The sequence below is a fragment of the Pseudorca crassidens genome, chromosome 7, assembly GCF_039906515.1.
Source record: "Pseudorca crassidens isolate mPseCra1 chromosome 7, mPseCra1.hap1, whole genome shotgun sequence".
NCBI lineage: Eukaryota > Metazoa > Chordata > Mammalia > Artiodactyla > Delphinidae > Pseudorca > Pseudorca crassidens.
Genome location: NC_090302.1, coordinates 10,020,454 through 10,043,443, shown reverse-complemented (window position 1 = coordinate 10,043,443; position 22,990 = coordinate 10,020,454). Strand labels below are relative to the sequence as shown.

At 40.4% G+C, this 22,990-nt stretch overlaps 1 protein-coding gene across 2 annotated transcripts in view; it reads right to left on the bottom strand.

The window, feature by feature from the left end:
* MAPKAP1 (MAPK associated protein 1) overlaps positions 1-22,990 on the bottom strand; it is a 236,967-nt gene that overhangs the window by 207,858 nt on the left and 6,119 nt on the right. For both annotated transcript variants that reach the window (XM_067743307.1, XM_067743308.1), the window contains exon 2: positions 3,004-3,073. The gene's annotated coding sequence lies outside the window, so the exon portion shown is untranslated. The remainder of the gene's footprint in view (positions 1-3,003; positions 3,074-22,990) is intronic.

Genomic DNA, 22,990 nt, shown 5'->3' with positions numbered 1-22,990 from the left:
GAGAGTGAGTGGGAGGATAGTAAGAGATGTCCCAAAATGACATGGCCATTTTTAATGTACCGGATGGTCTCCTTTCATACTTCATTCATTCATTCATTCAACAAATATTTATTAAGTTCCTACTGTATGCTAAGTGTGGTTCCAGGTGCAACTTGGATGCTATTACCACTTCACATAACCATTTGATTTGTGTTCACTAATGATCATGTAACCTACCTGTGGTAACTTGAAGCACGTCCTAACAGGGGAGTAAATTTTTAGTAGGCTTAAATGGGTATCAAGTCTTAATATAAGTATATTCTTAATAATAACTTTATACACATACACCCTCCAAACTTTATTTGCAATGTATTATTAAAAAAAACAAAAACAAAAGCATAAGGTACAAGACAGTAAAAAAGTAGATGGGCAAAGGAGAAGTAACTTAATATGAATCCATAAGCCAGTGCATGCCATGTACATTTTCTGCAGGTAGAATGGAGAATCCCAGAAGCAAAAAGCAATGATAATAACTAACCTTAACTTATTATAAAAGCTAGACTTGTTGTTCCCTTTTTACATGGATTAATTCATATAATTCTCAAAATAACCCCATAAGATGGTAACTATTTTTACCCCCATTTTATAGATGAAAAAACTGAGGCAAAGTAAGAAACCTGCCCAAACCCAGAGCGCTAATAAGTAAATAGAACCAAGTAAATAGAACCAATAAACCCAAGAGCTTGGGATCTTAACCACTCTATAGCCTCTCAAAACAAAGAGGAACAAAAACTACAACAGCTATAATAAACATGATTTTTTTAAATCCTGTTGTTGAGTTCCAGGGCCTGAGAGAAATTTGTGGGTCCTTGTGAAAGATGTAAGACAGTAAACGTGTTATGCAGTAGACTAGACCCTTAGCCTTCCCTCCACTAATGCAACAGTGATTTGTACAACAGCAAGAAAGAAGCAGCACACTTAATAATTGTTCAAAACTAAAAATCATAAAATTTTACACATGAAATGAACTCCAGAGATCATCTACCTGTTGACCTGAAACCACAGAGAAGGGTTTACTTTAAATCCCCAGTTAGGTCTAAGTATCTTTCTGAAAATCCCTAGAAATTCATGCAACTTCAGCTACAAAGTCCATACCTAAAATATTGTCTCTTTAAATAACCCCACCAGAAGCAAATGCGCCCTCCTTATACTTCTTCACTCCCTAAGGACCTGAGATAGTAACGTGACTTCAAATGCTCAAGTCCAGCCAGTGGTTTTTCCTGGACTTTCAAAACACTACACACTCACTTCCCTCTGCCAGACAGACTTCAAGCTGCCCTCACCTGCAATCTGTGAAAACCTGTCTGAATAAGCAACAGCCTGGGGCTTCTCAAAGGTCTGCAAACTCCCAATCAAAAATTACTGCTGCCCCATCAATGTGTCATATAAATGTTGGCATGTTAATTGTGTATTTATAAGATTGTTAATGGTTAGTTAATTTACCTCCCACACTATCATTGTACTTGAAATGATTTAAAGTCTGCTGAGGGAGTTAACAACATGTAACAGCAGATGCAAGATTTTTTTTTTTTTTTTACCTTTCCACACTGTACCCCGACTTCATGCTATTAGCATTAGGCAAGTTGAACCTGATTCCTACACAAGATTCCTTAAGAATGTTATAGAAGCACTCACATTTATTTTGCACAACAAGAAATGATCACAAGTTAGAAAAACAAAGCCTTTTTATTATGTACATTTATAAAAACCAACAGACCCTGTTTTTTACTAAGATTTCAAAGTTCTTTGATCTAATTAAAGTTCAGAATTCATAACCCCTGGAGTTAGAAAACAAGTGAAATGACCATTAAAATAAAATGCACTTTATTGATTTTAAATCTCTTTTTCTAACTCTCTCCAATTTAACTCTAAATTAAATATTCATTTATTTTTTAGAAGAGTAAAATTGAGCCATTTTTTCCCCTCAGGGAATTAAAATCTTCTCCATGTGAATATGCCTAATTTAATTAAACAGTAAATAGTGAGACCTTATATCTGGAGAACTTAATTTTTCCCTTCACATTTTTATTTCTTTACTTTGACTAAAAGTACTTACTAGACCAAATTACAACAACAGAAAACAAATGCTTGTATCTTCTTTCGAATAATATGGAATTCATTCACTAAACATCATTGAGAACTAGGCACAGGGACTCCTACAAAAAGGTACATGAACACTGGCCTGCATCCTCCAGAGGCTTACAGGCTTCAGCAGATGAGCTATGTCGTGTACATACATAACAGTAATATAAGGCAATATACTACCCATCAAATAAGACACTAAGACAATGTATTTTCCAAGAGACAAAAAAGTTACAGAAGGCTGTAGGAAGGAAGAAGGTGGCATTTAAGGATGGGCAGGCTTTCATTAGGCAAAAACACAAGGAGAACAGTAACAGATGACAATTACTGAGCTTCTTACTATCAGCTGTACTTTTCATGTAACAACATATTTCATCCTTACTACCACCCCAGAAAGTAGGTATTACTATTACCATTTTATAGATTATTAAAAAAATTAAGGCTTAGAGGCGTTAAGTAACTTGCCCAAGGTCACTTGGTAGATTTTTGAGTCTTTGCAGCTCCTCCCATCACTGGGCTCACTTGTAATTTGCTGTGACCAACAGAATGTAGTTGAAGTAATGTGGGACTGCTGAATCTCGGTCTCAAGAGACTTTGCAGCTTCTGCTACAGCCTTCTTTGGACCATATTTGAATCATGGGAAGAAGCTTGGGATAAAAGACCAAATGCAGAGAGGCTCAGCCATCGATCATTCCAGCTACTGTGATGCCACCCCCCACCGTGAGTGACTGAGGCCATCTGGGACCAGCCAGACCCTCACCAATCTACCAGGAGACCAGGTCTCCTCAAATATCTCCTGTGGACAGAGGGAAAGGGACCCTGGCCCTTGATTTTTCTTTCCTTGTACCACTAACCTCCACCTGAAATGTCTCTGAATCTTACCATCTGCCAAGATCCAGTTAAAGGGAGACTGGTAGAGTACAGTGCCTCTCAAACTTGTCCACGGACACACCTGAAGGGCAGAGGAGAGTAACCATAAATCAAGGTAAGAGAGAACCTAGGGGGAGCCACGTAAAGCAACATGCTGTAAGAAATTTATTTTTAGAATTCATTCATATTTTGCATTCTATCCTATAACATACTGAACCTGTATTTGTTTTAATAGAAAAAAATATTTTACCTTTGAATATAGTCACTAAAACTGATAGTCCAGGAAGATGTGCCTTGCTTACTTTGTGGCTTCCAGGACCAACTGGCACATACTGAGATTCTCACAACCCCATTTTGAACAGCAAGGTCCACTGGAAAAACACAGACTTTGGTGTCAGAAATACCTGATTTTCTGCAGGTAAAATGGTCCTTTCTCAACGGATAACTCAAGATCTAAATATTGCTCAAAATGTTTCCTATGACAAGTATGGAGAACCACCATAATTAATAATAACACCAAACTATATATAAAGTTCTAAGCACAACTTAGACTAAAATCAATATTATAAAGCAGTTATTACAAAACAATCAGTATTTCCAGCGTTTTGAAATACTTGTTTATTATTTGAAATTATTGTTATTAGCAATAGCTGTGAAACTTCAGACAACCTAACTACTCACCACCTCCACAACTCCAAAGCTGCCATCATTTCTGGCTGTTACAAGAAATCTGCCAGTTTGGTGCAATGTAGCCCTAAATTATTTTTCCAATGGGTGTTGTCTCTCTGAGATAACAGATTTGATCGACACTTGTTATGATAAACAAATAATTTTAGGTTTTACTTTAAGATTCCAGGTAAAAATGTTTATAGTTTTACCTAAAGAAATGAATAATGCCAAAGAAACTAGACTGCTTCTCCATGTGAAATTACCAGTGTAAGAACTGAAACCATAAGTAACACTCAACCGCTACCATTCATTGATTTCATTCGACAAATATTTATAAAGCACTTACTATGTGCCAGGCACCAGAGACACAATGCTGAGCAAAAAAATTTGAAAAGACCTGGCTACTGCCTTCATGGAGCTAAAAGTACATATGGCAGTCAACATTTTAATATGGCTCCAGAAATTCTTCTCTTGATATCCATGCCTCTGTGTTATTCCCTCGAGTGTGGGTAGAACCTGACTTGCTTCTAGCCAAGAGCATAGCAAAAGTGATGGAAGAGTCATTCCCTTGATGATTTGTTACATAAGACTTCATCCTAAGCAACCCGGGGGAGAGATTTTAAGCCAGAGATTTTCCTGCCGGTATTGAAAAAGCAAACAGCCATGTTATGGAATTATAAGGCAAGAATCTGAGAGCAGCCTCTAGGAGATGAGAGTGGTCGCAGCCAACAGGTAACAAGGAAATGGGGACCTTAGGCTGGAGTCCACTGACACCTTAATTTCATCCCTTTGAGACCCTTAGCAGAAAACCCAGCTGAGGGAATTCACTGGCTGTCCAGAGGTTAGGACTCCACGCTTCCACTGCTGGGAGCCTGGCTTCAATCCCTTGTCAGGGAACTAAAATCCCACAAGCTGCGTGGCACAGCCAAAGAAAAAAGAAAGAGAAAAAAAAAAAGAAAAAGAAAAAAAAAAGAAAACCTAGCTGAAGCCATGACTCCTGACCCACTGAGAGATAATAAATTTGTGTTGTTTTAAGCCACTAAGTTTGTGGTAATTTGTTAGACAACAACAGAAACGAAAATAGTGCAGGAAAACAGCCTAAGCCCCTTCACCTTCACATATATTTAGGACTCTTTACAACCCAGTTTCATTCATCTGCCCCTTCTCCCCAGAAGGCAACTCCCAGGAGTATTCTGAACACAATCTAGCCTTTGGTAATGAGACTTCCTTTGTGTGAGATGTACCTTTATCCTCCAATACAAACCTTCTAAGTCCAACTCAAATATTTCTTCCTCTGTGAACCCTTCTCCAATTCCCAGGGTCCAAACTGTTTATTTTTTAAAATAGATAAATTTATTTATTTATTTATTTTTGGCTGTGTTGGGTCTTTGTTGCTGTGCGCGGGCTTTCTCTAGTTGCGGTGAGCGGGGGCTACTCTTCATTGTGCTGCGTGGGCTTCTCACTGCAGTGGCTTCTCTTGTTGTGGAGCATGGGCTCTAGGCGCACGGGCTTCAGTAGTTGTGGCGCTTGGGCTTAGTTGCTCCGTGACATGTGGGATCTTCCCGGACCAGGGCTTGAACCCGTGTCCCCTGCCTTGGCGGGTGGATTCTTAACCACTGTGCCACCAGGGAAGCCCCGCAAACTGTTTTTCTTTGTTTTGTTTTGTTTTTTTTGCGGTACGCGGGCCTCTCACTGTTGTGGCCTCTCCCGTTGCGGAGCACAAGCTCCGGACGCGCAGGCTCAGCGGCCACGGCTCACGGGCCTAGCCACTCCGTGGCATGTGGGATCTTGACGGACTGGGGCACGAACCCATGTCCCCTGCATCGGCAGGCAGACTCTCAACGACTGCGCCATCAGGGAAGCCCCCGCAAACTGTTTTAAAAGCACTTTATTTCTACCTTTAATAGTTAGTTGTATGAATATCGTGTTTAAGGAATTGCCAATTTCAAATTTTTTAATGCCAAGGATGCTGCTAAACATCATACAATGCACAGGACAGCACCCACAACAAAGACTTATACCCCCCAAAATGTCAATAGCAATAATGCGGAGGTTGAGAAACCTTGCAGTGATGCGTTGTTTGAAGCCACTAAATCTGTGGCAATTTCCAACCCCCGAATGGTTTCATTAATACCAAGATTAATACATACATATACAACTTTGCTACTAAAATCTATGCTCAAATCTTCGAAGGTGCTAAACAAAGTTCAACTCCTAGCACCTGTTTTCTGAAATTTTATCCTACCCTATGGAGAACCACAGCTCAAATTGCTACAATAAAGACCAGTTACATTCCTCCAAACTTATAACTTGATCTGAAGACTGTCACCTGGCCTCCTCCTACTCATTCTTCTAAATCCAGCTCAATGGTCAATTCTCTCGGGAAACCTCCCTGATGAATCCCACAGACCAGGTTAGCTGCTCCCATGTGGTCCCACTGTACTGCACTTCATCACTACTTCTACCAAATAATTAATCCAGCACATTGCCTGTTAGTAATAGGTGCTAAGTGTTTGCTGAATTTATTCATTCAACAAATACTTGTTGAATTCCTCCTGTGTGCCAGGCACTATGCTAGATGCAGAGTACAGCAGAAAACAAAGCAGACAGAAAGTCCTGCCCTCATGGAGTTCACATTCTAATGAAGGAGACAAACAAAATAGAGAATTAAATTATACAATAAGTTAGAAATGCTATGGAGAAAAGTAGCACAGAAAAGAGAGCTAAGGCATGCTAGGTAAGTGGAGCCACAGCTGCAATTGTAAATAAAATAGTCAAGGGATGCTTCACTGAGAAGGTGACATTTGAGAGTTAACCCTTGAAGATGAAAGAACAAGCCATATGGATTTCTGAGGGAAGCGTGTTGCCAAGCAGGGGGAGTATGCCTGGCACTAAGTATCAAGGAGCCCAGCAAAGAAGCAAGTAGTAGAGGATGAGGTCTGAAGAGTGGGGAAAAGTGAGTAGAGCCTTACAGGCAATTCTAAGCACTCTGCTTTAATTACAAGTAGAAAGGAGAATCACCGGAAGACTGTGAGCAGCAATATGATCTAACTCACATTTTAAAAAGTATCTCTCTGGGGACTTCCCCGGTGGCGCAGTGGTTAAGACTCCGAGCTCCCAATGCAAGGGGCCTGGGTTCAATCCCTGATCGGGGTACTAGATCCCACATGCATGCCACAACTAAGTTTGCATGCCACAAGTAAGGAGCCCTCAAGCCACAACTAAGGGGCCCACCTGCTGCAACTAAGACCCAGCACAACCAAATAAATAAATAAATATTTTTTTAAATAATAAAAAATAAAAGTATCTCTCTGGCTGCTTTGTTAAGGAATGAATAAATGAATGAATGAATAAACAAAGAAACTAATCACATTTAAAAAAAATAATAATGACTGTCTGTATGTTGGTTTTCTCTTCTAAACTCTCAACTCCTTAAGCACACTGTCTTAATCATCACTGTACTGCCAGTTTCTAGTAGAAAGTGGCTGGCATCCAGCAAGGGCTCAGTGTGCAATAAATAGACAAAACAAATCTTTCCTGTTCCCAAAGGGTGGCGCCATGATTTTCAAAAACAAAAAAGGGCCCTTATCCATGGTGCTGGTGCAGTAGATAGCTCTCCTGCTACAGTCTAAGATTTATTTTCCTTTTACTGTCTCCTCAATATTTGAAGTTTGCTTAACCAAGTAGAAGGATTCAATAGTTATGCTTCCACTTACCTGGCTCTCAGGTTAACCACATCATCAATTGAGGGAAGCAACACAGTTTATTGCAAGCACCACTCAGGAAACCTGACTTCCAATTCCCTAATTACCAGGGACCTAATTACATGGCATTGGACAAGTTACCTCTTTACAACTCTTTAAACCTGTTTTACACATCAGTCCATTTTTTGCATCTGTTAAATGGGGAGGATGAACTATAAGAAGGGCCTTTTCAGCTCTCAAATTCTATTCCAATCACATGCGAGGTGGAGGAGGTGGAGGAGGACGATGTAATCACGTGTTCACCCAGGGTTCAAGTAAAAAGGTTTGCGTGTTTTTGCTTCATACTGTTTTCCCTTAAAGGCCAGAAGAATTCCACTGCATGTTTTACTTATATCATGGTGCCGTGGTTCACACTCTAAGAACAGAGGTATGAGGAATTCCTTTTTTGACAAAGATTTTAATTGCATCAAGATTTTGGCAGCAAACCCTCTCAAAGGTAAACGACACTGACTGATTTGAGTGAGCACTATTGTCTAAAAAATGCTATTATGTACGAAAACTGGTTCCTAGAACTACAAGCATTGAAGTTAGTAAACATATCTGGAATTCCAGGTTACTGCCTGTAGCCTGCCTAGGGACTAGCTACGGGATGATTTCAAGTGAGTTAGGTGCCTCTGCCTCTGTTCCCTCAGCAGTGAAATATTCATAATCTATGTGCTACTTATCCACCTCATAGGGATACTTACAAAAAGTAAAAAAGCACTATTCAAATCCAAGATGCAATATTCTTGACTCTTCCTGCTCTAGCTACATTTTTTTGGAGAGAAAATAAGCTGTCAACTATCAAACTCATTTATTCAACTCCTAATGAAGGAAGGGCAGCATAAAATAATCTCAACAGATATTTTATTCTAAACAGATAACCCCCAAACTATTTTTCTGTGACTGTGAAAGGTGCTTTCTACTTTCATTTGAATGGCACTTTCATAACCTCACTAAATGGTAACTGTTATTATTATTAACAAAACTGCACTAACTTTGCCAAGTATTTTTTATATCTTCTAGATTACCTTTTTAAAAAAAACTATTACCAGATGGATCAAACATGAGGATAGAGCAGCAGGACTGGCTTCATTCTGCCTGTAATGTTATACAGTTAGGGGGGGAGTGTTTCACAAAATACACTTTAAGTAGAATAATTAATTCTCTGATTCCAGAAGGCTGCTTATTTATTTACACTTACATCACTTACAAAACTGTTAGAGGTGGACTCTATTACTATTTATGTTTTACAAATCAGTAAACTGAGGCACAGACTTGCCCAAGGCCCCATAACTAGTGAGAGGTAGAGCCAAGATAAAACCTAGGCAGCCTGGCTCCACAACCCCTGCTTGGAACAGCTATTATATGCTGCCTCGAATTTCCAGGTTAAGTCCATTTCATCACACGTTGAATCTTCTTCTCTCACTAGTCTAGATATGGGTCGGACTTACCTGTTCATTCAAGAAATTCAACAAGTGTGAATACCTACTACATGCTGGAAATTAGGAGTATAAAGTAACAAGTCATAGTCCCTATCCCCAAAAGGCTTACAGTCAAGCAAGAAGAAAAGTACAAAAATGGCCACAATAAAGGATGAGAGCAATGCTGGAGGATTCTATATAACAAAGTACTATGGAAACACAAAGGAAAGCTATCTAAAGGAAACTGGATACTCAGACAAGGCTACACAGAGGTGACTAAGATCAAGGTAATGGAAGTGATCACTTCCAACTTAGTCACCTTAAGATAGGGGCAAGAGAGGGGGACTTCCGGGAAGATGGCGGAAGAGTAAGACGCGGAGATCACGTTCCTCCCCACAAATACACCAGAAATACATCTACGCGTGGAACAACTCCTACAGAGCATCTACTGAACGCTGGCAGAAGACCTCAGACCTCCCAAAAGGCAAGAAACCCCCCACGTACCTGGGTAGGGCAAAAGAAAAAACTAAACAGAGACAAAAGGATAGGGACGGGTCCTGCACCAGCGGGAGAGAGCTGCGAAGGAGGAAAAGTGTCCACACACTAGGAAGCCCCTTCGCGGGTGGAGGCTTCGGGAGGCGGAGTGGGGGAGCTTGGGAGCCGCGGAGGAGAGCACAGCAACAGGGGTGCGGAGGGCAAAGCGGACAGATTCCAGAGCAGAGGATCGGGCCGACCGGCACTCACCAGCCCGAGAGGCTTGTCTGCTCGCCCGCCGGGGCGGGCGGGACTGGGAGCTGAGGCTCCGGCTTTTGTCGGAGCGCCGGGAGAGGACTGAGGTTGGCGGCGTGAACACAGCCTGCAGGGCGTTAGTGCACCGCGGCTGGCCGGGAGAGAGTCCGGGGAGAAGTCTGGAACTGCCGAAGAGGCAAGAGACTTTTACGTCCCTCTTTGTTTCCTGGTGCACGAGGAGAGGGGATTAAGAACGCTGCTTGAGAGAGCTCCAGGGACGGGCGCGAGCCGCGGCTAAAAGTGCGGAGCCCAGAGACAGACATGAGACGCTAGGGCCGCTGCTGCCGCCACCGGGAGGCCTGTGTGCGAACACAGGTCACTAGCCACACGCCCTTCCGGGGAGCTTGTGCAGCCCGCCACTGCCAGGGTCCCGGGATCCAGGGACAACTCCCCCGGGAGAACGCACAGGCGCGCCTCAGGCTGCAACGTCTCGCCGGCCTCTGCCGCCGCAGGCCCGCCCCACACTCCGTGCCCCTCCCTACCCCCGGGCCTGAGTGAGCCAGAGCCTCCGAATCAGCGGCTCCTTTAACCCCGTCCTGTCTGAGCAAAGAACAGACGCCCTCCGGCGACCTACACGCACAGGCGGGGCTAAATCCAAAGCTGAGCCCCTGGGAGCTGTGAGAACAAAGAAGAGAAAGGGAAATCTCTCCCAGCAGCCTCAGAAGCAGCGGATTAAAGCTCCACAATCAACTTGATATACCCTGCATCTGTGGAATACCTGAATAGACAACCAATCATCCCAAATTAAGGAGCCCTGTGGATGAAAGGCTCTTGGTGCTGCAGCCAGGAGTCACTGCTGTGCCTCTGAGGTGGGAGAGCCAACTTCAGGACACTGATCCACAAGAGACCTCCCAGCTGCACATAATATCAAACAGCAAAAATTTCCGAGAGATCTCCATCTCAACGCCAGCACCCAGCTTCACTCAACCACCAGCAAGCTACAGTGCTGGACATCCTATGCCAAACAACTAGCAAGACAGGAACACAACCCCACCCATTAGCAGAGAGGCGGCCCAAAATCATAATAAGTCTACAGACACCCCAAAACACACCACCAGACGTGGACCTGCCCACCAGAAAGACAAGATCTAGCCTCATCCACCAGAACACAGGCACTAGTACCCTCCACCAGGAAGCCTACACAACCCACTGAACCAACCTTAGCCACTGGGGACAGACACAAAAAACAACAGGAACTACGAACCTTCAGCCTGCAAAAAAGGAGACCCCAAACACAGTAAGATAAGCAAAACGAAGAGACAGAAAAACACACAGCAGATGAAGGAGCAAGATAAAAACCCATCAGACCTAACAAATGAAGAGGAAATAGGCAGTCTACCTGAAAAAGAATTCAGAATAATGATAGTAAGGTTGATCCGAAATCTTGGAGATAGAATGGACAATAGAATGGACAAAATGCAAGAATCAGTTAACAAGGACCTAGAAGAACTAAAGATGAAACAAGCAACGATGAACAACACAATAAATGAAATTAAAAGTACTCTAGATGGGATCAATAGCAGAATAACTGAGGCAGAAGAACGGATAAGTGACCTGGAAGATAAAATAGTGGAAATAACTACTGCAGAGCAGAATAAAGAAACAAGAATGAAAAGAACTGAGGACAGTCTCAGAGACCTCTGGGACAACATTAAACGTACCAACATTCGAATTATAGGGGTTCCAGAAGAAGAAGAGAAAAAGAAAGGGACTGAGAAAATATTTGAAGAGATTATAGTTGAAAACTTCCCTAATATGGGAAAGGAAATAGTTAATCAAGTCCAGGAAGCACAGAGAGTCCCATACAGGATAAATCCAAGGAGAAATACGCCAAGACACATATTAATCAAACTGTCAAAAATTAAATACAAAGAAAACATATTAAAAGCAGCAAGGGAAAAACAACAAATAACACACAAGGGAATCCCCATAAGGTTAACAGCTGATCTTTCAGCAGAAACTCTGCAAGCCAGAAGGGAGTGGCAGGACATATTGAAAGTGTTGAAGGAGAAAAACCCGCAACCAAGATTACTCTACCCAGCAAGGATCTCATTCAGATTTGATGGAGAAATTAAAACCTTTAGAGACAAGCAAAAGCTGAGAGAGTTCAGCACCACCAAACCAGCTCTACAACAACTGCTAAAGGAACTTCTCTAGGCAAGAAACACAAAAGAAGGAAAAGACCTACAATAACAAACCCAAAACAATTAAGAAAATGGGAATGGGAACACACATATCGATAATTACCTTAAATGTAAATGGACTAAATGCTCCCACCAAAAGACACAGATTGGCTGAATGGATACAAAAACAAGACCCATATATTTGCTGTCTACAAGAGACCCACTTCAGACCTAGAGACACATACAGACTGAAAGTAAGGGGATGGAAAAAGGTATTTCATGCAAATGGAAACCAAAAGAAAGCTGGAGTAGCAATTCTCATATCAGACAAAATAGACTTTAAAACAAAGACTATTAGAAGAGACAAAGAAGGACACTATATAATGATCAAGGGATCGATCCAAGAGGAAGATATAACAATTGTAAATATTTATGCACCCAACATAGGTGCACCTCAATACATAAGGCAAATACTGACAACCATAAAAGGGGAAATCGACAGTAACACATTCATAGTAGGGGACTTTAACACCCCACTTTCACCAATGGACAGATCATCCAAAATGAAAATAAATAAGGAAACACAAGCTTTAAATGATACATTAAATGAGATGGAGTTAATTGATATTTATAGGACATTCCATCCAAAAACAACAGAATACACATTTTTCTCAAGTGCTCATGGAACATTCTCCAGGATAGATCATATCTTGGGTCACAAATCAAGCCTTGGTAAATTTAAGAAAATTGAAATTGTATCAAGTATCTTTTCCGACCACAACGCTATGAGACTCGATATCAATCACAGGAGAAGATCTGTAAAAAATACAAACACATGGAGGCTAAACAATACACTACTTAATAACGAAGTGATCACTGAAGAAATCAAAGGGGAAATCAAAAAATACCTAGAAACAAATGACAATGGAGACACGACGACTCAAAATCTATGGGATGCAGCAAAAGCAGTTCTAAGAGGGAAGTTTATAGCAATACAATCTTACCTTAAGAAACAGGAAACATCTCGAATAAACAACCTAACCTTGCACCTAAAGCAATTAGAGAAAGAAGAACAAAAAAACCCCAAAGTTAGCAGGAGGAAAGAAATCATAAAAATCAGATCAGAAATAAATGAAAAAGAAATGAAGGAAACGATAGCAAAGATCAATAAAACTAAAAGCTGGTTCTTTTAAAGGATAAACAAAATTGATAAACCATTAGCCAGACTCATCAAGAAAAAAAGGGAGAAGACTCAAATCAATAGAATTAGAAATGAAAAAGGAGAAGTAACGACTGACACTGCAGAAATACAAAAGATCATGAGAGATTACTACAAGCAACTCTATGCCAATAAAATGGACAACCTGGAAGAAATGGACAAATTCTTAGAAAGGCACAACCTGCCAAGACTGAATCAGGAAGAAATAGAAAATATGAACAGACCAATCACAAGCACTGAAATTGAAACTGTGATTAAAAATCTTCCAACAAACAAAAGCCCAGGACCAGATGGCTTCACAGGCGAATTCTATCAAACATTTAGAGAAGAGCTATCACCTATCCTTCTCAGACTCTTCCAAAATATAGCAGAGGGAGGAACACTCCCCAACTCATTCTACGAGGCCACCATCACCCTGATACCAAAACCAGACAAGGATGTCACAAAGAAAGAAAACTACAGGCCAATATCACTGATGAACATAGATGCAAAGATCCTCAACAAAATACTAGCAAACAGAATCCAACAGCACATTAAACGGATCATACACCATGATCAAGTGGGGTTTATTCCAGGAATGCAAGGATTCTTCAATATACGCAAATCAATCAACGTGATACACCATATTAACAAATTGAAGGAGAAAAACCATATGATCATCTCAATAGATGCAGAGAAAGCTTTTGACAAAATTCAACACCCATTTATGATAAAAACCCTGCAGAAAGTAGGCATAGAGGGAATTTTCCTCAACATAATAAAGGCCATATATGACAAACCCACAGCCAACATCGTCCTCAATGGTGAAAAACTGAAAGCATTTCCACTAAGATCAGGAACAAGACAAGGTTGCCCACTCTCACCACTCTTATTCAACATAGTTTTGGAAGTTTTAGCCACAGCAATCAGAGAAGAAAAGGAAATAAAAGGAATCCAAATCGGAAAAGAAGAAGTAAAGCTGTCACTGTTCGCAGATGACATGATACTATACATACAGAACCCTAAAGATGCTACCAGAAAACTAGTAGAGCTAATCAATGAATTTGGTAAAGTAGCAGGATACAAAATTAATGCACAGAAATCTCTGGCATTCCTATACACTAAGGATGAAAAATCTGAAAGTGAAATCAAGAAAACACTCCCATTTACCATTGCAACAAAAAGAATAAAATACCTAGGAATAAACCTACCTAAGGAGACAAAAGACCTGTATGCAGAAAATTATAAGACACTGATGAAAGAAATTAAAAATGATACAAATAGATGGAGAGATATACCATGTTCTTGGATTGGAAGAATCAACATTGTGAAAATGACTCTACTACCCAAAGCAATCTACAGATTCAATGCAATCCCTATGAAACTACCACTGGCATTTTTCACAGAACTAGAACAAAAAATCTCACAATTTGTATGGAAACACAAAAGACCCTGAATAGCCAAAGCAATCTTGAGAAAGAAAAACAGAGCTGGAGGAATCAGGCTCCCTGACTTCAGACTATACTACAAAGCTACAGTAATCAAGACAGTATGGTCCTGGCACAAAAACAGAAAGATCAATGGAACAGGATAGAAAGCCCAGAGAAACCCATGCACATATGGTCACCTTATCTTTGATAAAGGAGGCAGGAATGTACAGTGGAGAAAGGACAGCCTCTTCAATAAGTGGTGCTGGGAAAACTGGACAGGTACATGTAAAAGTATGACATTAGATCACTCCCTAACACCATACACAAATATAAGCTCAAAATGGATTAAAGACCTAAATGTAAGGCCAGAAACTATCAAACTCTTAGAGGAAAACATAGGCAGAACACTCTATGACATAAATCACAGCAAGGTCCTTTTTGACCCACCTCCTAGAGAAATGGAAATAAAAACAAAAGTAAACAAATGGGACCTAATGAAACTTAAAAGCTTTTGCGCAGCAAAGGAAACCATAAACAAGACGAAAAGACAACCCTCAGAATGGGAGAAAATATTTGCAAATGAAGCAACTGACAAAGGATTAATCTCCAAAATTTATAAGCAGCTCATGCAGCTTAATAACAAAAGAACAAACAACCCAATCCAAAAATGGGCAGAAGACCTAAATAGACATTTCTCCAAAGAAGATATACAGAGTGCCAACAAACACATGAAAGAATGCTCAACATCACTAATCATTAGAGAAATGCAAATCAAAACTACAATGAGATATCATCTCACACCAGTCAGAATGGCCATCATCAAAAAATCTAGAAACAATAAATGCTGGAGAGGGTGTGGAGAAAAGGGAACCCTCTTACACTGTTGGTGGGAATGTAAATTGATACAGCCACTGTGGAGAACAGTATGGAGGTTCCTTAAAAAGCTACAAATAGAACTACCATATGACCCAGCAATCCCACTACTGGGCATATACCCTGAGAAAACCATAATTCAAAAAGAGTCATGTACCAAAATGTTCATTGCAGCTCTATTTACAATAGCCCAGAGATGGAAACAACCTAAGTGTCCATCATCGGATGAATGGATAAAGAAGATGTGGCACATATATACAATGGAGTATTACTCAGCCATAAAAAGAGACGAAATTGAGCTATTTGTAATGAGGTGGATAGACCTAGAGTCTGTCATACAGAGTGAAGTAAGTCAGAAGGAGAGAGACAAATACCGTATGCTAACACATATATATGGAATTTAAGAAAAAAATAATGTCATGAAAAACCTAGGGGTGAAACAGGAATAAAGACACAGACTTACTAGAGAATGGACTTGAGGCTATGGGGAGGGGGAAGGGTAAACGGTGACAAAGCAATAAAGAGGCATGGACATGTATACACTACCAAATGTAAGGTAGATAGCTAGTGGGAAGCAGCCGCATAGCACAGGGAGATCAGCTCGGTGCTGTGTGACCGCCTGGAGGGGTGGGATAGGGAGGGTGGGAGGGAGAGTGACGCAAGCGGGAAGAGATATGGGAACATATGTATATATATAACTGATTCATTTTGTTGTGAAGCTGAAACTAACATACCATTGTAAAGCAATTATGCTCCAATAAAGATGTTTAAAAAAAAAAAAAAAAAGATAGGGGCAAGAGGGAGCAGGCAATTAAATAGTCTATAATGCTGGCTCCTTGTTCAATAATGTTTAAAATAAAATGTGCTCCCGATCTGTCCTATGAACTGCAGATTAACATCAGGCCATGCATAGGTTACTGCAGTAGCAGGGAGAAGATAACTAACCTTTGGAGTGGGGGAAGTGGAGGGAATCAGGAAGGTTGGGAAAAGGGACACAGGAGAAACTAAGAGCATCAGACTGCCTAGGTTCAAATCTGGACTCAGCCACTCACTCACCATGGGACCTAGGGAAAGTAACAATTTCTGTGCCTCCGCTTCCTCATCTATAAATAAATGGGAACAATTTTGGTGCCTATCTCATAGGATTATTGTGAGGACTGAAAGAAATCATATATGTTATGTGTGTATAAAAGCACCAGGCCCATGGTAAGCACTATACAAATGTTTACTATTATTGTTATTGCTATTATTCCCTGGTCCAAAATGAATCTTCAAAGATGATTCATTCATCCAGCTTTTTTCAAAGAGAAAAGGCACTAAAATAACATATAGCAGAACATGTAGTTAGCAACTAAAACTACCAGGAGTTCAAAGCTGCTGTTCAGGTTAGCATTTCAGAGAGACTGCTCTGGCAGTTGCACAGAAAATTAATCTGATGGACAAGACACAAGATTAGTTATGAAGCTGTGACTATAGCTCAGGGAAGAGATGATGAAATCCAAAGTAAGGCATTGAAAGATAGGCCTATGAACTTAAGAAACAGTTTTAAAAAATATTTAGGAGATAAAATTGGTAGAACTTGGTGACTGAGTGGATGTGGAGGGTTAAGGAGAAGGCGAAAGTTTACGGCTTGTATGACAGCACCAACAAATGAAACTGAACTGAAAAGTAGGAACAGCTTAACAGGGAGAGGGGAAATGAGGAACTATGTTTCAGACACAATGAGCTTGATATGTCTATGGATTACCCAAACAGAGATCCATCATGATACAAACCTAACAGCCCAGGAGAAAGGTCTGAGCAAATCTGGGACAACAACATATAACTGACACATGAAGGACAGGCAAACCTGAAGCCTAGGAGAAAGATCTGAGCAAATTTGGAAGACATTAACATATAAATGACAGATGAAGCCATGGATGTGAATGAGCTTACCCAGGGAAAATATGCAAGGAAACGAGCAGTAACCTAGTGACAAAACCCAAGGAACAGTAAAACAGTCCTCTCTCAGTATATGCAGGTTCGGCATCCGCAGATTCAACCAACTGCAGATTGAATTTGGTTGGTTGGGTGAATGCACAGATGCAGAACCCAGGATATGGAAGGCCGACTGTACTACGCCATTTTACATGAGGGACTTGAGCATCTGTGAATTTTGGTATCCTCTGGGTCCTGGAACCAATACCCTGCAAATACAGGAGGATGACTGTAGTTAAAGGATGAGCCAAGGAAAAGAAACCCCCAAAAATCTCCAAAAATCAACTCAACCTTTGCCTAGATTCTAAAGTTAGGATCTGTGCTGTGGAAATTCACAAATATCTAAGCAGTTACAGTCGTCCCTCAGTAAACCTGGGGGATTGTTTCCAGGACCACCGCAGACACTAAAATCTGTGGATGCTCAAGTCCCATAGCTGGCCCTCCCTCCTCCGCATCCATGGTTCCACATCCACAGATCCAACCAATCACAGATCCTGTCGTACTGTATTTATTGAAAAAAAAATCCACATGTAAGTGGACTGGTGCAGTTCAAACCCATGTTGTTCAAAGGTCAACTGTACTTTCTTCACTGGCTTTTCCCTCTCCCTGCATGTCCTAGTTAGAAGTTCCAACTACTGGATTGTGGAGTCCTTGAGAAGAAAGGACTAGAAGCCTTATTTGGCTTCCTGTCACTAACATCCAATATAAGGCCTGGTACACATATGCTTGTAGAGTGAATGTAGTTGAAGAGATAAAATTGGAGAATTTCCCATTCATCAAGACAAAAGGGCTCATGGAATGCCTAGGGTTGCTTCCAGCCCAGACCACAGCAATAGAAAGCCTGAAGAAAGTGAAAGCAGAAAGGTGGCAGACCTTATACGCTGCTGGAGGGAATGTAAAATGGTGCAGCCACCTGTGAAAACAATTTGTCAGTTCCTCAACTGTTAAACAGAGTTACCTTATTACCCAGTAATCCACTCCAAGGTAATACACCCAATAGAATTGAAAACATATGCTCACACAAAAACTTGTACAAGAATGTCCGCAGGAGTATTATTCATAATAGCCAGAGTGGGAACAACCCAAACCTCCATCAACTGATGAACAGATAGGCAAAATGTGGTACTTCCATACAATGGGATATTATTCAGCAATAAAAAGAAATAAAGTACTGGACTTCCCTGGTGGCACAGTGGTTAAGAATCCGCCTGCCAATGCAGGGGACATGGGTTCGAGCCCTGGTCCGGGAAGATCCCACATGCCGCAGAGCAACTAAGCCCGTACGCCACAACTACTGAGCCTGTGCTCTAGAGCCCGCGATCCACAACTACTGAGCCCTCGTGCCACAACTACTGAAGCCCGCGCGCCTAGAGCCCATGCTCCGCAGCAAGAGAAGCCACCGCAATGAGAAGCCTGCGTACCACAACGAAGAGTAGCCCCCACTCACAGCAACTAGAGAAAGCCTGCGTGCAGCAGCAAAGACCCAACGCAGCCAAAAATAAATATATAAATAAATTTATTTAGAAAAAAAGAAATGAAGTACTGATATATGCTACAACATGGATGAACCTTGACAACATTATGCTGAGAAGCCAGACACAAAAAGCCACATATTGTGTGATTCCATTGATATAAAAGGTTCAGAATAGGCAAATCCATAGATACAGGAAGTAGATTAATGATTGCCAGTGGCTAGTGGAGGGAGAAATGAGGAGTGAGTGCTAATGGGTATGGGGTTTCCTTGGGGGTGATAAACCATTAAAGTGTACACTTTTAAAAGGGTAAATGTTATGATACATGAGTTATATCTCAATTTTAAAAGGGAGTGGGGCAGAAACACAGAGAGGCTAGAATCCATGCTGCACCCTAGAATTTCTTCTAGTTCAGGTGATTCCGACACAAGGATACCAACAAATCACTTAATTGAACAGTACTGGTGACAGTAACCATAAAATTTTTTTAAACAATTTGTAATACAAGTTGATTACATCGAAGAGATGTCAAATTCCTCACCCAAGAATCAGAGATTTCAAGACTTCCCCTGGGGAAAGGAGGAGAACTTTCTATACATTAGTGACCTTGTGTGGAGGTAGCCGATCTACATTTCTAATTGGGGGAGATTAAAGCCTAGTGCCAGAAAACACAACAGAACTTGTGACTTTGTTGAAGCAAGCACTCCTACACTGAGCAGCTTCTCTTACCAAAGCACCAGACACTGCTTTAATCCACCCCAGAGCTGGGCCTGGGAAGTCACAGAGTTTACACAATGCCTCTATCAGCAACCTACTGAGCTACTGGTCCTTGGGGAGTAATTCTCCTCTTCACTTTGGAATAAACAAAGGGAGGGGGACACAACAAGGAAGACAACATGGCATGACAGATAACATAAAGGCTTTGGAAAGCTTGTGTGTGCTCCCAATTCTACCACCGAGTAGCTGAGAAAACTGGCAAAGTCACAATTCCTCTGGACCTCAGTAAGACATTATCTCATACCTCACAAAGCTGCTCTCACAAGGTAGGGCCCAACAGTGACACTCAAATATTAGTATTCTCCCCAATTCACCAAAAGGAAAACTAGTTGCTAGTACTGTATATTTGGGGGTCATATTGGAAAATAAGACTCATGGACCTCTTCTCTATGAGGTACTTAAACACATATTCTCATACTTAAAATTAGGAAACAAATAGAATGTCCAAATTTGAATCCTTGACTCCTTTCTGTGAAGCCTACTGCCATTTAATTACCAATACTATGCATCTCTTCTCTCTCTAGATTTCATTCATTCTCTTTCTCTCCATTATCCAATCCCATCTTCTCTCACCTAGGCTATAGCAATTGCTTCCTAACTTGTCTTAAGACCCTTCAATAACGTCCCAAACTCTTTAATATAACTGAACTTGCTCCCTCTGCAGCCCCATCTTCCATTTATCCCCTTTGTTCTTTCTACTCTAGCCATTCTCAACTTTTAGTGTTCTTCCAGCCTTTAAAACCATTCTCTCCTTCCCCCTGGCTTAAACATCACTTTCTCCTTCACCCTTCAGATCCCAATTTAGACAGCACCTGCCTGGAAGGTTTGACCTTATCAAGTCTAGGGTAGGTACTCCTCCATACTCACCTTGACTCTCATTACTCTAACACTTCTCACACTAGGCTTTACTCCTCAAACTACGCTGCACTTTCGTTACTAGACTGCAAATCCCACGAGCACTGGGTCCGTGCCTGTAGTTTTCATTGCTCGATTCCCAGACATATGACTAATGCCCAATATACATTCAGCTAATGCTGACTGAATAAGTGAATGACTGCAGTTAAGCAAAAAACTTAACTGACTAAATAGAACATTTTGCATGTAATATTTCTTCATATAAAATATTTTTTTAATTTTGAAGAAAATTACAGATACAGCCAAATCCAATTTTTCATAACAACCATGGGGAAAAGGGCTTAAGCACACATGTACTTTCTACAACTTTAACCGCTAATACTAAATATAATCAAAAGGAGGTAAACTACTACCCCAGGGGGAATGGTACTCCTAACATTGTTCAGTTTTAGGACTTAAATCTCCTTAACTGGAAAGAGTGGTAAAGGTATATATAATGCAAATTACAAACATTATTGTCAAATCTTGCACTGGAGTAAAAATAAGCAGAAATTTTTTTTTGCCAGCCCACTTCTCCCCCCCCAAAAAAGAATGTCCACATACTTGATAGAAACACCACTTAACTCCAAATAGCTCACCAAGTGAAGGTTACTGTGAAATACTTCAAATTCCATAAGCACTCAGGACTGCAAAGACTGTGGGAAGAGAATGTTCCAAGCACCAACTAATGATCAGAAGGTACAAATGAAATAAACCCTGATGCATGATGACTATCTAAGGAAGTCTAAACTGAAGACTGAATATATTTGTTCTGAAATCATTAACCAAGCTTCAGCTTCTGAAATACATTAAAAATATTTAACACATTTTATGTCTCAAGTACAAGTGACAGAGATTTATTATTAAAGGTAACTAGTTTCCTTCGCCTAGTTTAGATATATATAAATCTCTATCACATTTCAGACTTCATTTTTGTATTTTGGATTTTTTCTTAATACCAACAATTTCAATTCTTATCATGTGCTTGTTCCCTATGCTAATGAGAACGCTAGTTATACCAACTCAGAATTTTTATTATCATTTTGGGGATGTGACCACCTTTTTTATTCTGTTCATATTTTAACTCAGCAACTTTAATCCTGCGATCAAAGCTTCATTAGCTTGTAAACAAACTGTTTCTCAGGTAAACTGAATTGCCCCACATCAGTATCTTAAGCAAATAAATAAGCACAAAAAAGGCAGAGATTATAAATTAGGGCAGACAAATCTGTATCTAGCCCCACGCCAGTAAAGAGCATTCTATCAATACAGTGAAATGCTAATCTCCTAATTAACAACCTAATTAGGTAATTATGGCTTTGCAGAGGGATGCCGAAATGAAATATGACAACATGGTCACCTCTTTATATGGCACCTGTGGGCCTTTTCAGCTGTCATTGCAAAGAGTGCAATATCAATTTGAACAGATGACAAAGTGCTGTCATTTTTCATTCTGATAATATACAGAATGCTTTGGACAGAAGCAGTTTACAAAATGAAACATCTTGCCTGGTATTTTCCTAATTTAAATATGCTCAAATACTTTGTTAAATTTTTGCATGCTTTTGTATATACGAGAATTACCATGCACATTTAAAAAAAAACCTAGACATCATGCTTAATGGTACAAGCTGAAACTACTGCAATTTCATTTAGGAAGTATATAATTAGAAAAGAGTAAAAGACACAATTCTTCATGACATTTTAATATTCATACATCCTGAATACTGCTATCACAAAAAGTAAAATTCAAACTTTGATCTTTAATTTTTTTCTTACAAAATTTTTCAAAAGTGAGATAGAAATTCACACTTACACTTTTCCATACCAAAAAAGCACTTACCAAGATACAAATATTCAACTCACAAAAAAAGCTCTATATACCAATGACCAGCCTTACAAATAATAGGCATGTACTCTTCCTGAAAGACAGAGCTGTCACAGGGCTACTCACTGACCCACTGGCCACTAAAGAGGTGATGGTAGCACTGGGACACTGGTACCACCTACACAAATATGACACTTCTTTCAAGATATTTTTGAGGAGGAGAGGAGAACCTCAACATCATGTACGTCAAGATACAGGAAACCATATCCTAAGTGTAAAACAACTGAGGTTAAAACTGACTTGAAAATACAATACTATTGGGTTAGCCAAAAAGTACTTTCGGTTTTTAAGTAAAAATAAAAGGTATTTTTCATCTTCACCAAGAATTTTATTGAATAACGTATTCACTGTTTTGTTTCACTACCTTCTGCCATTTTTCAGGCAACTGCATAATTCCATCTTCCCAAAACTTTTTATCTTTTTGAGCAAAGAACTGTTCCAGGTGCCTTTTACGGTCTTCAGGGAACTGAAATTTTTTCCATTAAGAGGATTTTGTAAAGACCAAAGTAAATGGAAATCCAAAGGCGCAATGTCTGGTGAATGCGGCAGATGAATCAGAACTTCCCAGCCAAGCTGTAACAGTTTTTGCCTGGTCATCAAAGAAACATGCGGTCTTGCGTTATCCTGATGGAAGATTATGCGTTTTCTGTTGACTAATTCTGTATGCTTTCTGGCGAGTGCTGCTTTCAGTTGGTCTAATCTGGAGAAGTACTTGTTGGAGTTAATCGTCTGGTTTTCCAGA